Source organism: Chiloscyllium punctatum, chromosome 32 (assembly GCF_047496795.1).
Source record: "Chiloscyllium punctatum isolate Juve2018m chromosome 32, sChiPun1.3, whole genome shotgun sequence".
Taxonomy (NCBI): domain Eukaryota; kingdom Metazoa; phylum Chordata; class Chondrichthyes; order Orectolobiformes; family Hemiscylliidae; genus Chiloscyllium; species Chiloscyllium punctatum.
In genome coordinates, this window is record NC_092770.1 from 2873593 (window position 1) to 2886394 (window position 12802).

The window sequence follows — 12802 nt, forward strand, 5'->3', positions numbered from 1 at the left end:
GTGATCTGAGAGAGTCGGTCTGGGATCTGAGAGTCAGTGTGTGATCTGGGAGTCAGTGTGTGATCTGGGAGTCGGTGTGTGATCCAAGAGTCAGTATGTGATCTGGGAGTCAGTGTGTGATCTGGGAGTCAGTATGTGATCTGAGAGTTAGTGTGTGATCTGAGAGTCAGTATGTGATCTGGGAGTCAGTGTGTGATCTGGGAGTCAGTGTGTGATCCGGGAGTCAGTGTGTGATCTGAGAGTCAGTGTGTGATCTGGGAGTCAGTGTGTGATCTGAGAGTCAGTATGTGATCTAGGAGTCAGTGTGTGACCTGAGAGTCAGTGTGTGATCTGGGAGTCAGTATGTGATCTGGGAGTCAGTGTGTGATTTAGGAGTCAGTGTGTGATCTGAGAGTCAGTGTGTGATCTGGCATGGTTTTAAATCTTTCCCCTCTCATCTTAAACTACTATCCAGAACTAGACGGCATAGGTTTAGGGTTAGAGGGGAAAGATTTAAAAGGAACCTAAGAAACAACTTTTTCACGCAGAGGGTGGGGTGTGCATGTGAAATGAGCCGCCAGAGGAAATAATGGAGGTTGATACGATTATAACATTTAAAAGGCATAGATGGATATATGAAAAGGAAGAGTTTAGAGGGATGTGGGTGAATTGCTGGCAAATAGGACTAGATTAATTTCGGATATCTGGTGGGCATGGACGAGTTGGAGGAAGGGTCTGTTTCCGTGCTGTCCATCTCTCCGACTCTGTCAGGATGCAGAGCTGTACACCTTGTTGTATTCACACTCCTGGAGGCGGAGCGAAACCGCCCGGAGTTGATCAGCGGCTGCGTCAGGAGTAGCAGCAGGTTACTCACCCTGTGAAACCAGCACATTCTCAGTTTGCTTTCACAAAGGACTTCTTGATTTTGTTTTGTCATCCGTGCTGGAGAGCGGAGAGAGGCTGATCACCTGTACAGCAGGGGCCGGCTCTGAGCTGCTCGCCAGCCCTGGGGCACTGAGAATTCAACCCGAGTCAGCGAGTGACCCACCCCCCCCAACCCCAGACTCAACCCGGGTCACTGTGGAAAGGAACAGAGCGGGCACGCTGCACCACTGAAGGCTTGTTGAAAGAGCAGGATTTACTGAGAGAAATCCGGTGAAGAGGAAGGGACTGGAATGATTGCGTGAATGGTGGGCTCTGAGAAGGACAGCACAAGTTGATCTTGACTTCGATTCGGTGAACAGTCAGGTACATCCGCCTTTAATTCAATGCCCATTTTGTAACCTCTTGCTTAGTACCGACTAATCTGTAATTTATAACAAACGGAATCCTTGCCACCGTGTGTTTGTTTGATTTTAGATGCACGGATACAAGCGAGTTTCCCTTCTTTTGTATTTTTTCTCTCTCTAAATTTAAAACGTCCTGCAGATGTTATTTTATTTGCACCAACTGTTACAACTGAAGAATCGGTTGTGGTGGAATGGGATCATGATCCAGAATGATTCATCTTCCTGTGTGTATTATGTGGAGAATAAAGAAAGTGTTAAAAAAAACTTTGTACCGTACAGATTTGAGGCAGGACAAAAAGATTCCCAGATTAGCTTTATTTCCTTACTTATACAGGATAGTTCCCCAGAAGACAGGAAAAAACATTGTGTTTGATGTGTTTAGGATTAATGATTTTAATTAATCCTTAAATATTATACTAGTGCCGAGGAGTATTAGCAGCCATGTGTGACATTCCCAATGACATTCCCAGTGCATCTCACACGTAGCGCTCAGAGACAATTATCAGGACCACACTAATGTGGAGCACTCAGGGATTAATGATCAGTTTCACTGCGCGCACAAAAGCGTTTAAGCAGTTAACCATACCTTCATGTGTATAGTTCATCTGATCGAATTTCAGCAGTAGCCTCGAAACCTTGGCTCTTGACAACTGTGCTTGAATTTCTGAGGTGAGTGAAGTGCGCCACTACACCATATCAAGCAAAGCAGACCTCTACTTGTATGAATTTTGCCGTGGTTTAGTAGGCAGTGGTTTTCCACCTCTGATTAACCAAAAACAAATCAGTCTTCAATGGGAAGATAACAGATCCCACGTTAATCTCTCTGACTGACTGGAGTGATGCTTTTTGAACAGTGTGGCCCTTTGCACAATGGCAGCACAAATCTGGTTGTTCAATATTCAGTTACTGACATGACTTAGTAATGGTAATCATATGCACAGCTAGGATCCACAAAGGCCTGGAGATTAGCCAGCCGTCCACACCAGAATGTGCTGGTTTGATGCCTGGACTTTACTGAATTAATTGTTCTCACCCAGATGGTATTGAGCCATTGAAACAAGCTGTTGGCTTGATGGGAGTAATACCACAGAGATAGAGGCTGCAGGATCCAATTATCGTTCTTGACTGTCTCAGCAAGTAGAGTTCTGCATTCATATCCAAAGGCATATTCACATTTGGTAGTAGATGTCCCCAATTACTCAACGTACAGGAGTAGCAGCAGTAACTGAATAATGAATAACCAGATTTGTGCTGCCATTGTGAATCAATGGAATTGCCCCACCATATAGATATAGTTGCTAAGTAGATATAGTTGCTAAGTAGATGGTTAGATTAATAGAAGAAATGAAGTTGTAACCTGTCAGATTGGTGGTCAACCTGCAAAATCTTTCCACTATGTTTTATTTGGGAAAAATGTGTCAAGTTATGGACAAGTAAAGTTGGCTTCTATGCTCCTGAATTCTTCTTTCTTGAATGCACATGAGGCAACTCTTTTTTTCACCTGCTTTTATATATAGCAGATCAGCTATTGTATAACATCTGTCACAAAGTCTATCTCATATGGAAAGATTATTGGCTGGCTTCATGGCTCCTTACCAAACTGAATACAAAGGGTGAGGAGACTATTGCATATGACTAGATAATGCCAATTCAGTATTTAGAGGCTGGAGTTCTGGACCTGGAACACATGCTCACCAGGACTTAAATGATGGGTCAGCAAGGAAGACACTCAGTTTCCATGTGGCATGAGAAATTTGCTGTGTGTCAATGCAGTAGTTAGAATGGAGAATCTTTGTTTCAGCTGTCTAGCACAATCTGGAATGCATTCCAGCTCAGAATCCTCCAACTCAGAGCTGGGAATGCTACTGTTGAACACAGGCCAGAGGAAAGATCTTGGTGCTTTGGCAGTTAAAGAAACAGCTCAACAGTGGGTGGAATGATTAAAATCGGGAATGTGCATATGGATATCAATCGAACATGTTTGGCAAAAGAACCAGGGCAACATGAGGAAACCTTTATTTTTTGCAGCAAATATTTAGGAAATGAATTGCACTCCCTCACATTATGGTGATAGCAGATTCAAATTTTTCAAAAGAGAAATTATAATGACCTGAAGGGGTGGAGGAAGAATTCAGAACTGTGGAGAGAAATTAGTGGATGGGAACCAGAGTGGGCACAACAGGCTAAATGGCAGGATGTTGAAGCAGCTTTGGGAAATTTAAAATGGGTGCATTGCTTAATGTAGGCCGGGTAAAGGTCAGTGAGCTTATGGGCAAAAGGGTAATTGATCAGTTTAAGCAGATGGAGTGTGGAAGATTGGAGGCTAGCCAAGAGTGTCTTTAGAATAGTCAAGTATAGAGATAACAAAAAAATGATTAAAGTTTCAACAGCAGATGATTTGAGATAGGGGCAAAGTTAGGCAGTGCTTTGCAGGTGAAAATTGACATTTTTAATGACGGTACAGATGTATGGTAGGAAGGGCATTTTGGGACCAAGGTAACATCAATCCACTTTGGCTTCAGGCAAAGAGGTGTATGGAGTCATCAGCAAAGGAATAGAGTTTATGAGCAGGGTCAAAGCAATGGCATTTAATTCCAAATACTTAATGGATGAAATTTCTCCTCATCCAGTGCCAGTGTCAGACAAGCAATCAGGTATTTATAAAGGAGGAGAGGTTATGGAGTGATATGGCTATGTATTGTCAATGTACGTATAGAAACACATCATCTTTGTGAAGTCACTGACAGGGAGCATGCTGCGGAGAGATAGAAGAGGTTCAAGAATGAATCCATGGGAAACACCAGATGTAATGTTGCAGAAGTGAGCAGAGAAGCTATTTTGAATTATTCTCTGGTTACAACAGGATATATACAAATGAAAGTTCAATCATGCACAACCGAATGATATTGGAGAGGTATTGGAGTAGAATTTAGTGATCAGCTATGTCAAAGACTGATAACAAGTTCAGCCATGCTTTCATTTGTGACTGGTTTGTTGTGCAATCCAACCTGGAATTTTGTGTGTGAAGAGGAGCCTGGCTGCAAACTTCAGCTCTGCAGTACTCAGTTAATCAGTATTGAAGTGTGTTTTACTTCCAAAATGGCTTTCATTTGCATATATGCACACATTGGATGCTATCTGTACCTATCACTATTTTGCTAAGGGCATTGGCTCACGTGCAGGGAATGTCCTGTGGAAATAGGCAGAGTTGATGTATCATATTGCCATGTCACTGCTGCAGTTTGGAAGCTGGACACTCCAGCCTGTTGTTCCTCCTTAACCATTCACAGCTGAGCATGTGTTCAGCAATGGAAAGAAGCTAGACCATGATTTAGAGTGATCTTTAAATAAACTTGCAGTTAATGGCTCTCATATTCATTGCAGAAGAACTTGATGCTTTAGAGAGTTGGTCAAGGTTGCTGCAGGCTACAGGGAGTGGTGTGCCATATGCTGTAGGACTTTGCCCTTATTTCAAAGATTCTGCATAAGCCAAGCTTTTCCAGACATGGGTGTAGTAATTTGCAACCCTCAGGCTATGGCATGACTCAGGCATGGAAGTAAAACAAAGAACTGCAGATGCTGAAGATCTGAAACAAAAACAGAAATTTCTGGAGAAATTCAGCTGGTCAGGCAGCTTCTGAGAGAAAGTAGAGTTAACATTTCAAATCTGGTGACCCTTCTTCAAAACATGACTCAGACAACAAGCCATGCTATGATAGAGCAACCACTAGGGTGGTTAAACACTTACCAAGCTGGATCACTCTGAAGGTGTCCCCGCAAAAGATATGTCAAGAGTCAAGGTGACTTTTGCATTGTCATGAGCGCACAACACAATTGCCACGTAATGACCAGGTGAGAAGGGACAAGAGAAGAATGAAAGTTAGAAACAACCAACACAACCACCTTCTGGCCATGATCAACTCACCTACCTGCAATAATATTAAATACAACCCCACTTCCCCGTTCATCTTTAGTCTCACACCTGACCTTAAGACAAAACACCGAAAGAATTACGAATGCTGGAAAGCTGAAACAAAAACAGAAATTGCTGGAAAATCTCAAAGTTCTGAAGAAGGGTCACTGGACTTGAAACATTACTTCTGATTTCTTTCCACGGATGCTGCCAGACATGCTGAGATTTTCCAGCAATTTCTGTTTTTGTTCCACACCTGACCTTTCCTGGTACTAAGTATCATAGCAAGCATTTGACCACAATCCAAACAAATAAGGTACAACAAAATAGACACTTGGAACCAAACTTATTAATCAAAACATGCTAAACTGCATATACACACCAGTTATTTACCCTTCCTATTTGTTTTCCATTGTGCTTTTGTTTCATCTTTGTCTTGACCCCCACCTGTAATTATGGCATGGTGGATCAGTGGTTAGGCAAAAGTGAGGGCTGCAGATGCTGGAGATTAGAGTCGAGAGTGTGGTGCTGGAAAAGCACAGCAGGTCAGGTTGCATCCGAGGAGCAGGAAAATCGACATTTTGGGCATAAGCCTAATGAAGGGCTTTTGCCCAAAACGTTGATACTCCTGCTCCTCAGATGATGCCTGACCTGCTGTGCTTTTCCAGCACCACACTCTCGGATCAGTGGTTCATACTGCTTCCTCACAGCACCATAGACCCGGATTCAATTCCATCGTCAGGTGACTCTGTGTGAAGTTTGCATGTTCTCCCCATGTCTATGCCAAGTTTCCTCAATGTACTTGGTTTGCTTCCATGGTCTGAAGGTATGCAGGTTAGGTGGATTGGCCGTGGTAAATTGCCCATAATATGTGTGGATGCACAGGCTAGGTGGGTTAGCCATGGGAAATGTAGGGTTACGGGGTGGGTTTGGATAAGATGGAGGGTTGGTGTAGATGTAGACTCAATGGGCTGATGGCCTGCTTCCATACAGCAGGGATTATTTGATAAAACCACTTTAACAAGAGATTTAGCCCTTCAAATCTTCCTCATATCCACTTTCCTGCATTTTCCCCACAGCTCTTAATTCCCCAACTGATTAAGAATCTATCTATCTCAGCCTTTAATATACACAGGCACCATGCCCCCCTACAGCTTTCTGTCACAGGGAATTCCAGACACTTTGAACCCTGTGTGAGAATCAATTCCTCCACATACCAGTCTTCAACTGGAGTCCCTTTATTCTGACGCTATCCTGTTCCATGATGGGAAACATCCTCTCAGCATTTACTCTGTCAATCCCTTGAGAATCCTGGATGTTTCAATGAGATCACCTCTCATTCTTCTAAACTCCAGTGAGTTGAGAGTCAACCTATTTAGCTTTTGCTCGTAAGACTGTCCCTGCATACCAGGGATCATCTAAGTGAACCTTCTCTGAACCGTGTGCAATGAAATGAAGTTTTTCCTTAAATAAGGGGACCAAAACTGCTCACAGTACTCCAGATGGGTGTTGTGTGATTTTTTTACTTTCTGCATCTGGGTTCTAGCTTTCTGTGTTTCATTTATAAGTGCCCCCAAGTCTGATTATATGGCAGTTTTCTGCAGTTTTCTCCATTTTAAATAATATTCTCTTCTTTTGTTCTCCCTTCCAAAATGAACAATTTTGCATTTTTCCACATTATACTTCATTTACCATTTTCTTTTAATCTGCTTACTTAACATATCAATATCCAATAGCTACAGCGTAGCTGGGGAAAGGCTACTAACTTCAGTGTGAGAGAGATGGCAGATGGTCTTATTTCATTCACCCACAATAGTCTTATGAAATGATCTCAAACAATGCTAGGCTTGAGGCCCAAGTTCCAGGGGACACCACTTTGGAGTGAACAGAAATGCTGCCTGGCTGACTGACAATAGCAAGGAAATTGGTGGAGTGACGTGAGTGATGGGATGAATATCATCAATCTAAGAGAAAAGCATCAGGTTTGTATCCCCATGGGATCACTGCTGTTCCCCTGAGGTAATGTCTCAGTAATCCTGGTAACATTTGGAGTTTGTTTGGAGAGCCTCATGTCCCTGTGAATAGATAACATCTCTTTTCTGCCTATTGCATAGAATCATAGAGTGTACAGCACGGAAACAGACCTTTCGGTCCAACTCGGCCGCACTGACCAGATATCCAAAATTAATCTAGTCCCATTTGCCAGCATTTGGCCTGTTATTCACCTAAACCCATCCTATAGATGTACCCTATCCAGATGCCTTTTACATGTTGCAATTGTACCAGCCTCCACCACTTCCTCGAGCAGCGTACTCCATAGCCACATCACCCTCTGCGTGAAAATGTTGCCCCTCAGGTCCCTTTTAAAATCTTTCCTGTCTCACCTTAATCCTACATCCACTAATTTTGGACTCCCCCACCCCAGGGAAAAGATCTTGGCTATTCACCCTATCCATGCCCCGCATGCTTTTATAAACCTGTGTAAGGTCACCTTTCAGGCTCTGACACTGCGGCGAAAATAGTCTCGGCCTACTCAGCCTTTCCCTATAGTCAAACCCTTCAACTCTGGCAATGTTCTTGTGAATCTTTTCTGAATCCTTTCACGTTTAACAGCATCTTTCCTAAAGCAGGAAGACCAAAATTTATAAAACAATTATGTATATATTCAAACTATATGTCAAGAATAAGATTTAATTACCAAGTAAAAGTAGTTTGTACTTAATGGGAAAATTGAAGAGTATCTTCCTTTGCTTCCAGTAAACAGTATTGAAATTACTTATTTAAAATTTATTTTAGCAGTCACTTCCAGAAATGCACCATGCTTTTACAAACTTAATTCTGATAAATATAATTAATTTCAATTCAATATAAAATCCAATAAGATTCTCTACCATCCTTTTGACATGACTTTGCTTTATTTATATCATAGCTCAAAGATAAATTGGACATAATATTGAATGGCATCTGATTTATACTTAATACAAATGTGTAATGATGTTTTATATGTATGTGTGTCCCAGTTATTTAAGACAGCATATAACTTGCACTTTTAACAAAGGAAATTATCTCAAGCTGCTTCACCAAAACATAGGGATAAAAACAATGACTGCAGATGGAACATAGTTAATCAAAAATTAACACTGACGTGAAGGGTTAGTGACTAAAAATTTGATTGAAAGGTTAGGTTTTAAGGAAGATCCTGAAAGAGTGGGGAAGAGAAGTGTTTAAGGCAGCAATTACAGGGTTCAGGGCCTAAATGGTGTCAGGCACATATGGCCGCCAATGGTGCTACGAAGGAAATAGACATGCGCAAGACATCAAAGTTGGAAGAACTCTGTTGGAGTATTGAAGGGCTTGGGAGACTAGAAAGACTGGGAGCGATAAAGATCCATGGAAGGATGAGAATTTTAAAGTTGAGTTATTATTTAACCAGGACCCAAAGTAAATCAGTGAATGAACAAGTGGTGCATAAGAAGATTTGAATGAGTTGAAGTTGATGGAAGGTGAATTGTGAGGTCAGACAGGAAAATGTTGACATCATTCATTCTGGAGTAACTGAAGAGTTGGTGTTAACAACAGCAAACTACAACTTTCATTTGAATAACATTTGTAACATGGTTCAAAAATCCTAAGGAGCTTTACAACATTCTTATACAGAAATTGACACTTAGCTATCAAAGGATACAGTATAACAGATCTAAAGTTTGTTGAAGAGGTAGGTTTTAACAATAATTTTAAAGGAAGGTAGACATCTTGCTACATTAAAAGTGCTGCATTAAATGTTGTTCTTGTGCATCTTGCCAGGAAATTCATGGTGTGATTGATAAAGGCAACAAGTGATGACATCTAGTCCACAGATAGTGTAAATATGGATTTTGTCAGAAATCCAGTAAATGATCTGTTGTCATGGTTTTAGATCTGTTTATTTCAGATGAAGTGTGTTTATGTTTCCCGTTTTGTTTCTGAAGTTTATAATATATTGTTGTGACTCACTTGAGAGAGTGCACTGATGCTCAAGCCGCAATACTCCCATGACCACCACAGAGGTTACTCATCTAATTATAGCAAGCAATGTCCCTGATTTGCTTGTCCATTTGAATCAAGTTAGTATAAACACCTTGACCAGGTTCCATACTTAACAAGAACAACTGTTGATTACAATTTACTTATTTGTAATAACAAGTAATAAGCTATGGATAATCAACATATGATGCTACAATTGAAAAGTCTAATCCATTTTAAAACCCTGGAACACATACATATAGACAGACACTGATAAATGAAAATGAATTTGGTTTTATAGACAGCAGGAGATAAAACTGGGAACCACAGTTTATAAGCACCAGAGTTCACTGAGGTGATCTTTTTGGCTTGCCAGGACTTTCTGTTCTTCAGTCTCTTTTCCAGGTACCTTCACTTTTTGCACATAAGGCACAGGGTGATTGGTACGCTAACTGCAAAATCTCTTAGTTACTGGTTCAGAGCAACAGCTGACAGTAACACGTGGGAGAATATAACTAGCTTCAGATATTTTTACTGTAGAGTGGCAGACACACAACGTGCCATTTCAGAGGTCCAAATGCTTCACCCGACATTGTTCACACCTACAAGCTGTTTAACTACCCAGAAATCAGTCATAGATTTGTTAATAGGCTGATCTCTGATATCAATAATTGGTTGGTGCATTTGTGACCAATCAGCTGCTTGTTGCCAACTAAATTGGAGCCTGCATGCACCCTTTGGTAGTTGACCATCAACAAGTAGCTTACTTTCCCCACCACTTGAACAAAGCAGTATCAACAACACATAATGAAAGGTCCAGCACTTTCTATAATCCTAGGTTTTAAAACAGTCTTCAGTTTTAATCCACAATCAAAATATAGAAAATAAAATTACAATATTCCAATGAATCCTAGGAGAGTTAAGTCAGCATAGATTTATGAAGGGGAAATCATGCTTGACAAATTTGTCAGAATTCTATGAAGATGTGACTAGTAGAGTTTCAGTCAGTGTGGTATATTTGGACTTTCAGAAAGCGCTTGACAGAGTCCCGCATAAGAGATTATTGTCCAAGATTAAAGCACATGGGACTGGGCGAAGTGTATTGAGATGGATAGAAAACTGATTGGCAGAGAGGAAACAAAGCATAGGACTTAATGGATCCTTTTCACATTGGCAGGCAGTAACTAGTGGGGTGCCACAAGGATCAGTGCTAGGACCCCAGCTATTCAAAACATATATTAATGATTTGGATGAGACAACAAAATGTAATATTTCAAAGTTTGCAGATGATACAAGGTTGGGTGGGAGGGTGAACTGTGACAAGGATGCAAAGGTCCTTCAGCATCATCTGGACAGGTTGGGTGAGTAGATAAATCAATGGCAGTTGCAGTGTAATTTGGATAAATGTGAGGTTATTCACCTTGGAAGCAAAATCAAGAAGGCCGATTACTACCTGAATGGCTGTAAAATGGGAGAGCAGCGTGTGCAGTAGGACTTGGATGTCCTTATGTACCAGTCACTGAAGGTAAGCATGCAAGTGCAGCAGCCAGTAAAGAAGGCAAATGATATGTTGGCCTTCATTGCGAGAAGTTTTGAGTATAGGAGCAGGGATGTGTTGTAGTTATACAGGACCTTGGTGAGGCCACAACTGGAATATTATGTGCAGTTTTCATCTCCTATTCTGAGGGAGGGTGCTATTGCTCTCTCTCGAGTGCAACGAAGGTTTACCAGGCTCATTCCAGGAATACAGGTCTGACATATGAAAAGAGATTGACCAGGTGAGGATTATGTTTGCTGGAGTTCAGATGGGTGAGGAGGGAATCTCATAAATACTTATAAAATTCTAACAGGACTAGACAGGAGAGATGCATGGAGGATGCATCCAGAACCAAGGGTGACAGTCTGAAGATTCAGGGTGGACCATTTAGGACGGAAATGAGGAGATATTTCTTCACCCAAAGAGTGGAGAACCTGTGGAATTCATCACCACAGGAAATATTTGATGCCAAAACATTGAATATATTCAAAAAACAGCTAGATATAGCACTTGAGGTGAATGGCATCAAAGGTTATGGGGAGAAAGCAGAATTAGGCTAATGTGTTGGATGATCAGCCATGATAGTGATGCATGGCAGAGCAGGCTCGAAGGAGTCTTTCTGCTCCTGTCTTCTGTTTCTATGTAACTATGTTAAGGGGTATGGTTTGAGATTTTCATTTGTAGTAGATCAGAATGAACACTGACCCTAACCATAACAGTAGCCCTGGTGCTATCGCATGGATGACAATTGGGCTTCTGCATAACACTTGAAAAAGCCACTTCAAGACAGTAAATGAATACGAAAGAAATATTCTGGAATTCAGTTCTCAGCAGGAAGTCATCATTTTACATCATAGTTACACATTATGCTTATGATATTTTAACAAATTAATTCCATATTTCACATGGAATTAACTTAATCACTGATTGCTGTATTGAAGTGAACTATCATTTCTGGCACTAGCTCATAGAAAAAATCTGTTACAAACATTTTAATGTGCTATTTGCTCATAGCAATTAATAGACTGACATTCCATTTTATAAATAATGTCCAACTGTGGCTAAACAAAAGGGCTTTGTTACAGTTATTATTGTGTGTATCTGCCTAAGGAAACCTCTGTTCATTTAAAAGATGTGCAGATTTTTTTTTGAAAAGGAGCATTTCAACTTGATAGGTGCAGTCCGTCTAATTACATTTTTGGCATTCTATTCAAATGCAAGTAGCAAGCTATGAGCTAAAATATTGTAGCTGCCGGAGATATAGAAGAAGAGTTGGTGTTAACTGGCTATGGTTGATTGTACATGGACAAGTTTACACTGGTCACGATTTGTAAGTAAATTTCTAATCCTATGAGTCACTGTGGGGAGAGGTTGCAGTAATATTGGCTGTTGCGAAAAACATTCTGAACCAGATAAAATGCATATTTGGAATAGGAAATCTACCCTTCAATAAATGGTCAAAGACCAAAATGTAATGGATTGTTGAAGTAATTTTTGACTTAGTCTTCTCAACTCATGAAATGAGCTGGACAAAACATGTAAATTGATAGAATAAAGTGAGTGAAATTTAATACAGACAGGTATTACATGGAGAGCTTAATACTTGGCAATGTGAAAAATCCATGAGCTGTGTCAAAACAGTGAAGAATACAACTGAGAGAGTCCAAAGATCAATGTATCAAGCAAAAAGAAGTTATCAACAAAACTATAGAATGTTGAACTCTGTGGGCAGCACAAGTGGCTCAGTGGTTAGCATTGCTGCCTCACAGCACCAGGGACCCTGGTTCAATTCCCACCTCGGGCAACTGTCCGTGTGGAGTTTGCACATTCTTCCCGTGTATGCATGGGTTTCCTCCGGGTGCTCTGGTTTCCTCCCACAGTCCAAAGATGCGCAGATTAGGTGAATTGGCCATGCTAAATTGCCTGTAGTGTTAGGTGAGTTAGTCAGGAGTAAATGTAGGGCAATGGATCTGGGTGGGTTGCTCTTCGGAGGGTCGGTGTGGACTTGTTGGGCCGAAGGGCCTGTTTCCACACTGTAGGGAATCTAATCTAATCAAAACAACAGAAGTGAACTATAAAAGA

At 41.0% G+C, this 12802-nt stretch overlaps 1 protein-coding gene across 1 annotated transcript in view; it reads left to right on the forward strand.

Moving 5' to 3' along the window:
- The first annotated feature begins 852 nt into the window (after nucleotides 1-852).
- Nucleotides 853-12802, forward strand: part of met (MET proto-oncogene, receptor tyrosine kinase) — a 126876-nt gene continuing 114926 nt past the window's right edge. The window contains exon 1 of the mRNA XM_072551497.1: nucleotides 853-1227. The gene's annotated coding sequence lies outside the window, so the exon portion shown is untranslated. The remainder of the gene's footprint in view (nucleotides 1228-12802) is intronic.